Raw genomic sequence first — 14,054 nt, 5'->3', positions numbered from 1 at the left:
GAGAGGGAATGTGAACAAGGTTGGGGTGTGTAAGTAAAGTGTTGAGGATGGGCTGGACAGCGGAGTGAATGGGATTGAGGGGGTGAGTGACAGGTGAGGGGATGAGGCTGAGTAAGGGGGAGGAGAGAAGGGAGGGGACTAGGGCTGAGTAAGGGGGTAGGGGACGGGGGTGAGGTAGAGGGGGTGCATCTCTCCTTACTTGTTCTGTTAGCAATCCCTCAATTTGTATTACTTTGATGACTGAGCTACATCACACCTCACACCTGCCCACACAGAAAGCATAGTGAATGGGCATCAACCGAATAGCCAAGTCTCAAAATCTAAGGGGAGCCATGCTCATTTAGATTAAGGGGACCCAACACAGTTAGTCAACCCTGCAGCAACATTTATTATAATAGCTGCCAGTGTACTCCAAAGTACAGCATTGAAGTGCAGAGCAGTATTGTAAGTGATGTGCCACATCAGTGTGGTGAGGCTGGTATGTGGCCAATGCCACCACCTGGCATGAGTGTGGAGTGGTGCACAGGGTCAGTGCCCATGGAGCAAGCCTAAGCCGTATACATGCAAGTAGTTGCAAATTGACCATTTTTGCTCACGAGCAAAAGTCTAATATCCTCATTCAAAATCTGGTTGGATATCAGACCTTTTTTATTTCTCAATGTCAAGTATCTAATTTCTGCCAATCTCTCCCTACTTTTCCAACTGGCTTACTAATGTCCATGACTGAGGCTGGGAAAAATTTGCTCCTTGTGACCAACTATTTATGAGCATCCTTAATGTCATGATTGAACACCGGTCATTTCCAAAGCACAGGAACAATTCCCTGCCACATTTACATTTCCAGTTTTTAATGTTTAACTGTTGTGGATTTGCTTTTTATGCTTATTCTTGTCTTTCTACCTAGTGCATTGACTTGATCAATAAACAACAAAAACATGGCTGCGCCTAACCCTTTCGGTGACCCCTTCCTACCTTTCTGTAATATATATTGCTTTAGCTCGAAATGGGCATTTCAACATCCCATGGCCCTGTATGACTTTATATTATCCAGGCCGAGAATCCTGTATAAGCCCAGTCTCTCTGTGACCTATCAACAGTGTTCAAGCTGTTTCCTCTGGTATTCCAGCTGTCTTTTCTTTCACGATCATAATGCCTTCTGTGGTTTTGAACAGAAACTGAAGTTGATTCATTCATTGGACCTCATGAATATATTTTCAAAATTTCTTCTGAATCTTGATTTTTTTTAAATTCCAAAAAATAATCTATCCAATAGCCCCAGTATCCTGTTGCTCCTCAACAAACAGAATGATCCATCCCTGTATATTTTTAAAATTTAGAATCCCTACAGTGTGGAAACAGACCCTTTGACCCAACAAGTCCACACCAACCCTCTGAAGAGTAATCCATCCCCCTACTACTCTGTATTTACCCCTGACTAATGCAACCAACCTACACATCCTGAACCATGGACAATTTAGCATGGCCAATTCACCTAACCTGCACATCTTTGGATTGTGGGAGGAAACCCACACAGGCACAGGAAGAATGTGCAAACTCCACACAGACAGTTGCCTGAGGCTTGAATTGAACCTGGGTCCTTGGCACTGTGAGGTAGCACAGTGCTAACCACTGAGCCACCGTGCTGCTCCATATATGTTATCCTCCAGCCACGCTTGACATTCGTTCTCAAGGTTTAATGTTTGTTTGCCATTTTACGGGCCCACAATTGATCATTGCTAAGTTTAAACTGTCCAATTACATTTAAAAATTAAAGTCTTCTTTGCCTTTATAAGACCTTGTATGGGCTCTCTAACCCAATAACTCTGTTTTACGAACCTACCGCAACAACAAATTCTGTTTACGTTCTGGCAAAACCTTCCTAAGAATTGAAAATACAGTGGGGAAGGAGGGTATTAATTGGGACCAAGACCTCAGACACTTTTTTACCTGTGAGTTGGTGAAGCAGCAGAACGGGAAAATATAAATCAAGATTAGGCTCAAGGCTTTCACTTATCTGCAAAGTACCTCTCTCTCTCTTTCTGTCTCCCCTTCCCTCGTACATGCAGGCAGGAGGTGAGAATCAGTGTGCATCTAGATTTGAGAGACTCAGTCATGCCACAGCAAAGTCATAAGCTGGTATTTGTTTGTAATTCAGCTGGAATCGTTGAAGTTAATGAACAATTTTACTTTCTACTCTCCAATTTAAAGTAGGTTGTCTGAAAGTAAGCTGAAGAAATGGCAGGACTGCTGAGCTGTGTGGAATGCCTATCCTCTGCCATATTAGGAGCTATGGACACTTCACATACCGAGACAATTGTGTGGGAAATTTCTCCAGCTTCAAAAGCTTGTGCTCTGGGAGCAAAGTTCCCTCTAGACTGCTCAACTATGTGCGCATGCAGCTGCCCCAATGTTTGGCGCATAGCAATCGGTGACAGTACACTGATCGTGGCATTGACTTCCATATCCAGAACACAGGACTCAGAGGGCCGGCAATAAAATTAGTGAATCCTGTCCTGGAGGTAAGAGTCATTGTGGTTCATCCATGAGGCTGAAATCTACATGAATAGCATGTTTGACAAGTTGCTATAACTGTAGATTAAAAGCAGGTAGGCAGGGAGGGAGTAGGTGATGGCTAGGCCATCAAGGAAGACAAAGCAGGATATGTAAGAATCCCTTGAGTTTATCTCACTCACTAATCTATTTTGGATTTTGAATACTGATGAGAGTAATGGTTCATCAGAGGGGAATATAGAAGGAGCCAAACTTGTGGCACCACTAGTTGCTCAGCTGTACAGGACATGAAAGAGCAATTCTGATAATGATTTCATTAGCAAGGGAAACAGAGGTGCATTTCTACAACTGTAGATGTGACTTCAGGATTGTATACCCCCTCCCTCCCTGGTGCCAAGGTTAAGGATATTGTAGAGTGATTACAGGATGTTCTTTTAGGGAGAGAGTGAAGATTCAGAGGTGATAGTCAACATTGGTAGCAATGATATACGTAGAAAGAGAGACTTGGTCCCGAAGGTAGAATTTAAGGAGCTAGGCATGAGACTGAAAAGCAGAAACTTAAAGTCAGTAGCCTCAGGATTGTTTCCTGTACTGAAATAGGAAATTAAATGTGCAAATATGTGGCTGGAAAAAATGATATTGTAGGGAATGCTTGAGATGTCTTGGACATTGGGAGCAATTCTGGAGCAGGCAAAACACCTTAACAGGATCAGAACTAATATCCTCACAGGAAGATTTGCCAGTGCTGTTGCGGAATGCTTAAAAAACTTATCAGAAGAATGGGAATATGAGAGAGAAATCAGGTAGAATAAAAATTGAGTTGGTTATGGGATATGGAATAGCTGTAACTAAACCTGGAATGCAGCAGAAACAAATCTCAGAATCAAACAGGGTCAAATTACAGATTAGTGTTAAAAATAACAGAGATAATTGCTCTCTGTCTGAATGCGTGCAGTTTTGTAACATGATAAGTGAACTAATGGTGTAAGTAGAAGTAAAAGGGTATGATAAAAGGTCATATCTATTGACATCACTCATATATGCACTGTAGGAATTTGTGCATATCTATTTATAGGAATTGGTACCTGTGCATTTAAGCAGGCTCACCTTTAAACCTGGTGTGGCTGCAAAGAGAGAAAAGGGGGCTGTTAAGGAAGGGGTGGAGGGAGTTGTGACAGATAGAAGGGCGCTGTGAAAATGGGGAGGGGAATAGTAGCCCCGTTTCCTCTTAGCACACCCTACTGACCTTCCTCCCCCTCCTGGGCCTCCTTCTCCCACTGCTGAGCCCCTCCAAGTCCTCTTTCTATCTCCCTCCTCCCCTCTGTCCTCCTTCCATCCTTGCTACCCAATCCATGCTCGCAACGCCCCCCGCTTTCACTGCCCTGTGCTGAACTCTGTTTCAATAGTTCGTTTCTTTTCTGAGCATGTGCAGTTCCTTTGCGTATTGGGCCATTGGAATTCTGTGTGATGATGTAGCATTTTTAAAATTGTACACCTGCCTGTTTCCAATGGGGATGTGTATGCATGGCTACAACCAACATTGGGTGTCAGCAGACAATGACATGATTTAAGCGCCATGGGTGCAGGAACACAAAGACTGGAACTGAAAAATAAAGGAACAGTGAGGAGGGATAGACAAAAAGGAAAAGTAAGTTGAACAGTGTTGGTAATAATGGACAGGATCAGCTTATTTTTGAGAGGGGATCTTTAATCAGACGAGCATGGTGTATGGGTGGAGCAAAGAAACAGCAAGTGGCAACAGAGGGATAAGAGAGTTATAACTCTATAAACAGAAATTGTAATGTAGGGTGTGGTATAAATAAAGAAATTAGAGGTGCACGTAGCATGGGTGACTTGAATCTACGTACAGACTGGATAAATCTAATGCTGTGGAGTAAGAATTCCTAGACTGTGTTAGAGATAGTTTGCTGGTGCAATTCATTGAGGTAAAAACCAGAACTATTTGGCTCTAGTATTACCCAACAAGAAAAGCCTAGCTAATAATCTCTGTGTAAAATAACCTTTCAGGAATGGTAACCATAGTATGATAAAACTTCCCATTAAGCTTGAAAAATATCTAGTTCAATCTGAAACTAAAGTCCTAAATCTAAACAGTTTGAAGGTATGAGGAGAGAGTTGGATGTGGTGGATTGACAAAATACATTGAAAGGTTTAACAATAGGTCGGCAATACAGCATCCGAGGACCAGGGGAATCGACATTTCGGGCATAAGCCTTTCATCAGGAATGTCGGATGAAGGGCTTCATTCCTGATGAAGGGCTTACACCTGAAACATCGATTCTCCTGCTCTCGGATGCTGTCTGACTGCTGTGTTTTTCCAGCACCACACTCTCGACTCTGATCTCCAGGTCTGCAGTTCTCACTTTCTCCTAATAGATAGGCAATGGTAGTATTTAAATAATTAATGACCAGTTTTCAAAAGCAAAACATTCCTTTCAGGCAAAAAAAAAATCCAAAAGGAAAAGCAAGGAAGCCATGGCTAATTAGGAAAGTTAAACGTTGTATTAGATCAAAGGTGGATGCTCATAGTGGGCGGCACGGTGGCACAGTGGTTAGCACTGCTGCCTCACAGCGCCAGAGACCCGGGTTCAATTCCCGCCTCAGGCGACTGACTGTGTAGAGTTTGCACATTCTCCCCGTGTCTGCGTGGGTTTCCTCCGGGTGCTCCGGTTTCCTCCCACAGTCCAAAGATGTGCAGGTCAGGTGAATTGGCCATGCTAAATTGCCCGTAGTGTTAGGTAAGGGGTAAATGTAGGGGTATGGGTGGGTTGCGCTTCGGCGGGTCGGTGTGGACTTGTTGGGCCGAAGGGCCTGTTTCCACACTGTAATGTAATCTAATCTAATCTGAAAAAAGTTACCAAATATTAGTTGTAAACTTGAGGATTGGAAAAAATTTAGAATTCTGCGTGCGTTTCCCCCGGGTGCTCCGGTTTCCTCCCACAGTCACAAAGATGTGCAGGGCCAGGTGAATTGGCCATGCTAAATTGCCCGTAGTGTTAGGTAAGGGGTAAATGTAGGGGTTTCGCTTCGGCAGGTCGGTGTGGATTTGTTGGGCCGAAGGGCCTGTTTCCACACTGTAATGTAATGTAATCTAATCTAATCTAATTCAGTAAAGGAGGATCAAGAAATTGATAAAGAAATAGAGAATGAAATATGAATGTAAATAAAAAGGAACATAAAAATGGAATGTGAAAGTTTCTATAGGTACGTTAAAAAAGAAAAACAAAGATAAATGTTAATTACAAGCAAAAACCAAACAATTTATAATGAAGAATTATTGTTATTAGGGAATGAAGCCAAACACATGTATGAGGGGGCATTAGAACATAGAACATAGAACATTACAGCGCAATACTTGCCCTTCGGCCCTCAGTGTTGTGCCGACTAGTGAAACCAATCTGAAGCCCATCTAACCTACACTATTCCATTATCATCCAAATGTTTATCCAATGACCATTTAAATGCCCTTAAAATTGACAAATCCACTACTGTTGCAGGCAGGGCATTCCACATCTTTACTACTGTCTGAGTAAAGAACCTACCTCTGACATCTGTCCTGCATCAATCACCCCTCAATTTAAAGTTATGTCCCCTCATGCTATCCATCCCCATCCGAGGAAAAAGGCTCTCACTGTCCACCCTATCTAATCCTCTGATTATCTTGTCACCTATATTAAGTCACCTCTCAACCTTCTTCTTTCTAATGATAACAACCTCAAATTCCTCAGCCTTTCCTCATAAGACCTTCTCTCCATACCAGGCAACATCTTGGTAGATCTCCTTTGCACCCTTTCCAATGTTTCCACATCCTTCGTATAATGCGGTGACCAGAACTGTACACGATACTTCAAGTGCAGCTGCGCTAGAGTTTTGTACATCTGCAACATGAACCTCATGGCTCTGAAACTCAATCCTCTACTAATAAAACCTAACAGACCATCTGTCTTCTTAACATCCTTGTCAACCTGGGTGGCAACTTTCAGGAATCTATGCACATGGCAGAACATTTAAGTTATAGTGACCACAACACCATACATTTAATGTTTGTTTTGTGGGGAAGGCAAATTTTATTAAAAGAAGGCAGCATCTGGCCAATGTAGACTGGGAACAGCCGTTTGTGGAAAAATCTACAGCAGAACAGTGAGGGGTATTGAAAAAGGAAATTGGGAGAGTACAAGTCCAACATGTTCTCTTTAGGGTGAAATATAGGAGCAATAAGCCTAGAGAACCCTGGATGTCTAGGAACATTCAGGACTGGAGAAGAAGGAAAAGGTGGTACTTAGCAAGTACAAAGGAAATAAATTGGGATTAGTCCAGATAGGTCAATGCAGACACAATGGGCCAAAAGGTCTCTTCTACTCTTTGACTCTCTGGAATACAGAAATAGCAGAGAAACTAAATTTTGTCAGCCTTCATAGAGGAAGATACGAGAAGTCTCCCTGAAATAATTAAGACCCAAGGGTCTCTTCAGAAGAGTGGAACTAATTTCAGTAAAATGGTAGTATTGGAGAAATTAATAGGACCTGAAGTTGACAAATCCCGAGGACCCAGTGACCTTTCCCTAACAAGTTGAAAGAGATGTTTGCAGAGATAGTTTGGTCAGTGACCATAATTAGGTGATTAGTGGCATATTTTAAAATTCTATTAATTATGCAAGGGGAACTGCAGTTTCGAAGGTTGCAAGTGCAACCCCACTATTTAAAATAGGAGAGAGAGAGAAAACATGGAATTATAAACCTATTTGTCTTTCGCCAGGAGTGGCAAAAATACTAGAATCTGTTATAGAGGATTTGACTACTGGACATTGAGAAAATATGTGTCTGATTGAACAAAATCAAGATGGATTTATGAAGGTGCAATCATGTTTGACAAACCTGGAAGAGTATTTTGAGGATGTTATTTGTAGCTTTGTTAAAGAGGAACCAGCGGATTTGTGAAATTTAGATTTTCAGAAAGGTTTTGATAAAGTCCCACACAAGAGGTGAGTAAAGAAAAATGAAGTGCATATAATTGGGTTAACATACTTGCATGGATTGAGAATTGGTTCATTGACAGAAAACCAAGATTGGAATAAATGGTTCATCCTCAGCCTTGTAGTCTGTGACCTGTGGAATACCTCAAGGGCCCAACTGGTACATAGGCCCCAGCTGTTCATAAACTTTATCAATGATTTGGATATGGGACCAGTTGCAACATTTCCAATTTTGCAGATGATAAAAAACTCAGTGGCAAACACTTTGGTACAGCATGCGGAATTAGATGGGCAGCCATGAATATATAGAATGATGCAACAGGTTCATAGGGTATAATGCCCTACCCATGCACTTATTTTCTTGTTTCTCTGTCATACATTAAACAAACTTTCTGCAGACTGTGCAAAAAAATGATCAGCTTGCAAAATGTTAGTACCAGTCTGTTTGTTTAAAAATCTCCCTGAGGGGAGCTGTTCATTTTGATTGACTACTCTTGTCTAACACTTCACAAGTTACAGCTTCCGACCTGCAGCTAAAGAATGTTGACTTCAGAGGTGATTGGATCAACTAGCTGTTTGAATCATTTCTCTTTTCAGGCAAATGATCAAATTCTCACTGGAGAAATGAGTTATTTGAACAAAAGTAAGACGCTGTGGATGCTGACGATCTGAAGAAAAAAGAGAATTGCTGGAAATGTTCAGCAGAATCGACAGCATCTCTGGAGAGAGAAACAAAGAAAATGTTTCAGGTTGATCGCCTTTGGTTAGAATTGAAAAAGTTTATTTCGGCTTTAAACAAGTATATAAAGACAAAAATAGAGAGAGGGAGGAAGGAAAAGGAAAATACCAAATGGGAGCACTTTGATAGAATGGAAGTCAGGTGATATCAAATTACAAAAAATATGATGGTGCAAAGCAAATGGAAATGATAATGGTTCAAGTGAAAAACAGAGGAAGGGTCTATGGGATGTGGAACTGCTGCTGTTAAAAACAAAATGGAGTAGTGGTTAGGATGTGACATTATTAAATTCAGGGTGGAGTCCAAAAGGCTGTTAAAGTGCCTAATTAAACGTTGAGGTGCATTTCCTGAATTTACAATGAGAGTCATTGAAATGGTATAGGAGACTGACAACAGAGAATTTTTTCCCATTCATTCAAAGGTTGTGGGTGTCACTGGCTAGGCCAGTATTTGTTGCCCATCCCTAATTGCCCTTAAGAGGATGATCAGTTTGGGAGTGGGGTGTAGAGAATTAAACTGACCAGTGATAACAAGCTCGTGTTCATGCTTCTTGACTAGTTAGAGATGTTCCTCAAAGTGATCACTTGATCTGCGTTTGACCACTCCAGTGTAGAGGAGACCACATTATCATAAACTTATAAATGTAAACAAATATACAAGTAATTGAAGTACTATTTCCCTTCAAAGGACTGAATGGGGACCTGAATGGTAGAAAAGGTTGAGGTAATAGACCACGTGCTGCATCTCTTGAGCCTGATTGCGAAGGTGCCTTGGAAGAGAAGTGGAGATTGTGGAGGTGGAAAAAAATACATTTTGTTGTGGCATTGCCCTGAAGGTGGTGGAAGGTGAAGACAAAGGGGAGCACATCTTGGTTTTGGGAGGATGGGAAATGGTGAACAGAAGTATGTGAAATGAAACCAGCTTGGTCAAGAACGCTATCTGCATGGTGGGGCTAGAGGGAAGGAAGGATGCTTCAATTGAGAAAAAAAGCAACATATATCAGAAGCTCTCGCATGGAAAGTAGCAACTGACAAACAGTGCAATGGTGATGGAGTTGGGAGAATGGAATAAACGTATTTCAGGAAGTGGGGTGTGAGAAAGTGTAATTGAGATAAGCTGGAAGAGTCAGTGCTGATAGTGAACCATGGCCAAAGTCAGTAATGGAGATAAAGGGGTCACAGAAGAGAAAATAAGAGCCAGAAGTGAATCATGTGAATGTGAGGAAAAGATGGAAATTGAAAGCAAATTTGATTATTTTTTCCAATACATTCACAGTCGGTCATGACATCGATATAGTGTAGTGAGAAAGAGGCGACAAAGACTACATGATTTAGAATTGAAGCAGAATGTTCCACAGATCCCATGTAGGCAGGCACTAGAGACTCAGTGAAATGAATGGTCTCCTTCTGTGCCATAATAATGACTACAAATCCTCACCCTAAAAGTTACCATAGCAGTTTTGTTTTATTGCAGGAAATGAAAGGAGAAATAGCAAGGTGGAAGAATGTGATGTGGATGGGAACTGGGTTGGTGTATTGTGTAAAGTAGATGCAAAACATCTTCAGATGGAGTGAGGAGGTGCAGAGGGATTGGTGCTCCTAATAAAAAGGAGACAGGCAGGGTCAGAAAACTGAAGTCTTAAAATAGTGTAGGGTGTTGGAAAAATTGTGAATTGTAAGAAGAAATTATACAAGGAAAGAAAAAAGTGGAATTGAGCTAGGAAGAAATCAGTGCAACAGGTCATGGATTAGTCGATATGTATTAGAAATGACAGGGCAGGTGTTGTACTGCAGTTGCAAAATTAAGTAGCTTTTCAATGCCAGTCTGATCCAGGGTGCAAACACCTCTATTAAGTGCTCACAGGAATTTCAGCACAGGCTGAGTTAGAGTCACTATGACACTTCAGAGGGAGGGAAAGCTACTTGGTTCCAGAAGTCAGACATACTCCTTTGGATAGAATCTTCTGATTTGGTCAGTGGTCAGGGCCAGGAGGGTATGACTATGAATGAGGCAGGTAAGGAGACCAAGGAGGCAAGAGCAGAGGGCCTTTAGCCTTTTCGATTGTCCATTAGGTTTAATGTTTTTTCAACTTGTTTAGTTGAGACTAAGGGCTGCACGTTAGATGAACGAACTGCCCATGGCACTGTCATATAAGAAGTCAACCAAGAGGGATGAATAAAAAGGAATGTACTGTTAGTAGGGGACAGTATAATGAGGAGGATTGACACTGTTCTCTGTGCCAAACAACGTAACTCCAGATGGCTGTGATTCTTGGCAAGTATCTGTTTTGTGTGAAAAAGAATTTACAGTGGGAGGGAGGGGATCTAATAGTCATGGTTAATAATAATGACATAGATAGAACTAGAATAGAGGTCCTGCCAAGAGAATAAAATAATTAGTACTAAATTAAAAGGCAGAACATTGAAGGGTTATTACCTAAGCCATGTTCAACTTCGAATAGAAGGAATAAATAGAGAAGTGAAAGATAAAGATGTGGAAGCAATGAGTTTCTATTCAGGCATTTGCATCCACAGTAGGGAAAGTGACATTTGTACAATTGGGATGGTTTGCATCCGAATCATACTGGGACTCGTGTTCTCGTGAGCTACATAACTCGGGCTTTAAACAAAATGTGGGGCAGGTGGGCAGAAGTGATGATAAGGTTCATGTTAGCAAAAGTGTAACAAATCAAGGGATAAGGTTCTGAACAGGAGATAAAAATACTAACATGGAAAATAAAGGTTCAAAGGTGGCAGGAAGAGAAAGGGGAAAAACATTTAAGAATATTCCAGTAATTAAGATTAGGTGTCACAAAGGTTACATCAAAGCAAAGCTAAAGGCTCTGTACCTGATCACATGCAGCATTCAAAACAAAGTAAATAGATTGACAGTGTACATTTGAGGTGAACAACTATGATCTGATAGCCATTAGAGGGTTTGGGTTAAAAATGTTAAAGGCGTATGACATTCAAGAAGAATAGAGAGCTCAGTAAAATTGGAGAGGTAGCACTGTTAATCAAAATTGGCATTTGTACAATAGAACATAGAACATAGAAAAATACAGCGCAGTACAGGCCCTTTGGCCCTCGATGTTGCGCCGATCCAAGCCCACCTAACCTACAATAGCCCACTATCCTCCATATGCCTATCCAATGCCTGTTTAAATCCCCATAAAGAGGGAGAGTCCACCACTGCTACTGGCAGGGCATTCCATGAACTCATGACTCACTGAGTAAAGAACCTACCCCTAACATCTGTCCTATATCTACCACCCCTTAATTTAAAGCTATGCCCCCTTGTAATAGCTGACTCCATACGTGGAAAAAAGTTGTAGCTGCCTTCAAAGCTAGCTTGAAAGGTTAGGCAGAAGATTTGGAAAAGGAGGGAATAAATGAAGAAGTGAGAACTCCTACAAATAGATTAATAGCAGGTTATAGGTGAAACAACCTGGTAAGCTAAGAGTATGCATTAACTCAAGAACCTAAATTAAGTCCTGAGGAGACTCTACTACCCTATGTTAGCTTACCTACATTGAACTCCATTTGCCACCTTTCTGCCCAGCTCTGCAACTTATCTATATCCCGCTGTAACCTGACACATCCTTCCTCACTGTCAACAACTCCACCGACTTTCGTATCATCCGCAAACTTGCTCACCCAACCTTCTAGCCCCTCCTCCAGGTCATTTATAAAAATGACAAACAGCAATGGTCCCAAAACAGATCCTTGCGGAACACCGCAATAGTTAGAGATGTGTATGGTTTAGAAGGATGAAGAATTGGTTTGGGTGAAGAACAAGGAATAATAAGGGAAAGACGTTATGAGTGGGAGTGATCTACAGGCCTTCAATTAGTAACCAATATATAAGTATACAAGAAGAAATATTAGTTCTTGTGCTAAAGAATAGCAATAATCTTCCTGCCACCTTTGAACCTTTATTTTCCATGTTAGTATTTTTATCTCCTGTTCAGAACCTTATCCCTTGATTTGTTACACTTTTGCTAACATGAACCTTACCATCACTTCTGCCCACCTGCCCCACATTTTGTTTAAAGCCCGAGTTATGTAGCTCACGAGAACACCACTCCCAGTATGATTCGGATACAAACCATCCCAATTGTACAAATGTCACTTTCCCTACTGTGAATGCAAATGCCTGAATAGAAACTCATTGCTTCCACATCTTTATCTTTCATTTCTCTACTTATTCCTTCTATTCTAAATTGGACATGGGGTGACTTTAATCTATAAATAAGGTGGAAAATTCAGCTTTGATTTGGAGTCCACAGAAGTCTCTTACATTACTTTCTAAGAACAGCACATTCTGGAACCAGACAGATAGCAGGCTATCCAGTTGACAGCATTCCTGATGAAGGGCTTATGCCTGAAACATCAATTCTCCTGCTCCTCGGATGCTGCCTGACCTGCTGTGCTTTTCCAGCACCACACTCTCGATTCTGATCTCCAGCATCTGCAGTCCTCACTTTCTCTAGATAGCAGGCTATGCTAGGCTAAGTATTATGTAAAGTGATAGGATTAATTTAGGACATCAGAGTAAAGCTATCTCTTGGTGGCAGCAAGTCATAATACGGCTGATCTTTATATCCAGTTTGAAAGAGAGAAGAACGAGCCTAAGATTAGTATTTTTGAAACTTTACATAAAAGCACTACAAGGTGTGCATGAAATTGGGGTATTAGGCTGGGAAATCGATTAAGGGAGAAACAGTGGCTCACATTTAAAGGGATACTTCAGAATACTCAGAATAAGTACACTCATACTATAAAGAAAAATTACAAGGGGAGGACCCACCATTGGTGGCTAACTAAAAACATTAAGGAAAGTACCAAATATAAGAGAAAAAGCACATAATTCCACAAAGAGTTTTCGCAGGTCAGATGTGTCATCAGAATATCAAAGATGGCAGAGAATGACTGAAAATTTAATCGGGACAAATAAATTAGAGCATGAAAGGAAGCTAGAAATGTGAAAACAAATAGCAAGAGTTTTTGTAGGTATCTAACTTGGAAAAGAGTAAGCAAATTGAGTGCTGATCCTATAGAGGGTAAGACTGGGATGTTAATATTAGTTAATAAAGAAATGGCATGTGTAATGAATATATATTTTACTTCAGTTTTTTCTATAGAAAATGCAAAAAAAGTTCCAGCATTAGTTGTAAATCAGGAAATTGAGGAAAGAAAGGAACATGGCAAAATTATAATCAGTCAAGAATTGAGCAAACTGATGAAGCTGCGAGTTGATAAGTCTCAGAGTCCTGATGGACTTCATCTGAGGCTCTTGAAAGAGTTGGCTAATGAAGAAGTAAACGTGTCAGTGGTGACTTTTCAAAACTTGTTAGATTTCAGGACTGTTCCATCAGACTATAAAGTAGCAAAGATTCAAGAAATTAGGGAGGCAGAAAAAGGAAGCTATACTTTGATGACAGTCATGGGAAGGTGTTTGAGTTAATTGTTAAGGACTAGGCTATAAAAAACTCAAGGTAATCAGGAATGGACAGCACAGTTTTGTGATTGTGTCATATCCCGTTCAATATTTAGAATTTGTTGAAGGAGTAACATGTACTGTGGATAACACCCCTTGCCTTTAGTTTGCTTTTAAATGTCTGTACTATAAAAAAAGATCTGTCTTTGCTATTTCACTCTGTTGGGATACTCTGAAGGATTATCATTATAGGATTTGTGCTGTATGACTGATTTTACAACCATCTTTATCACCCTATTATTTCACAGTTTGATTGAAGTAGAACTATGAAGACAAGTATTTGTTTTTATAAAGGATTAAGTAATAGAAGCA

Source organism: Chiloscyllium plagiosum, chromosome 13, assembly GCF_004010195.1.
Source record: "Chiloscyllium plagiosum isolate BGI_BamShark_2017 chromosome 13, ASM401019v2, whole genome shotgun sequence".
Taxonomy (NCBI): domain Eukaryota; kingdom Metazoa; phylum Chordata; class Chondrichthyes; order Orectolobiformes; family Hemiscylliidae; genus Chiloscyllium; species Chiloscyllium plagiosum.
Note: the sequence above shows the minus strand (reverse complement) of the source record.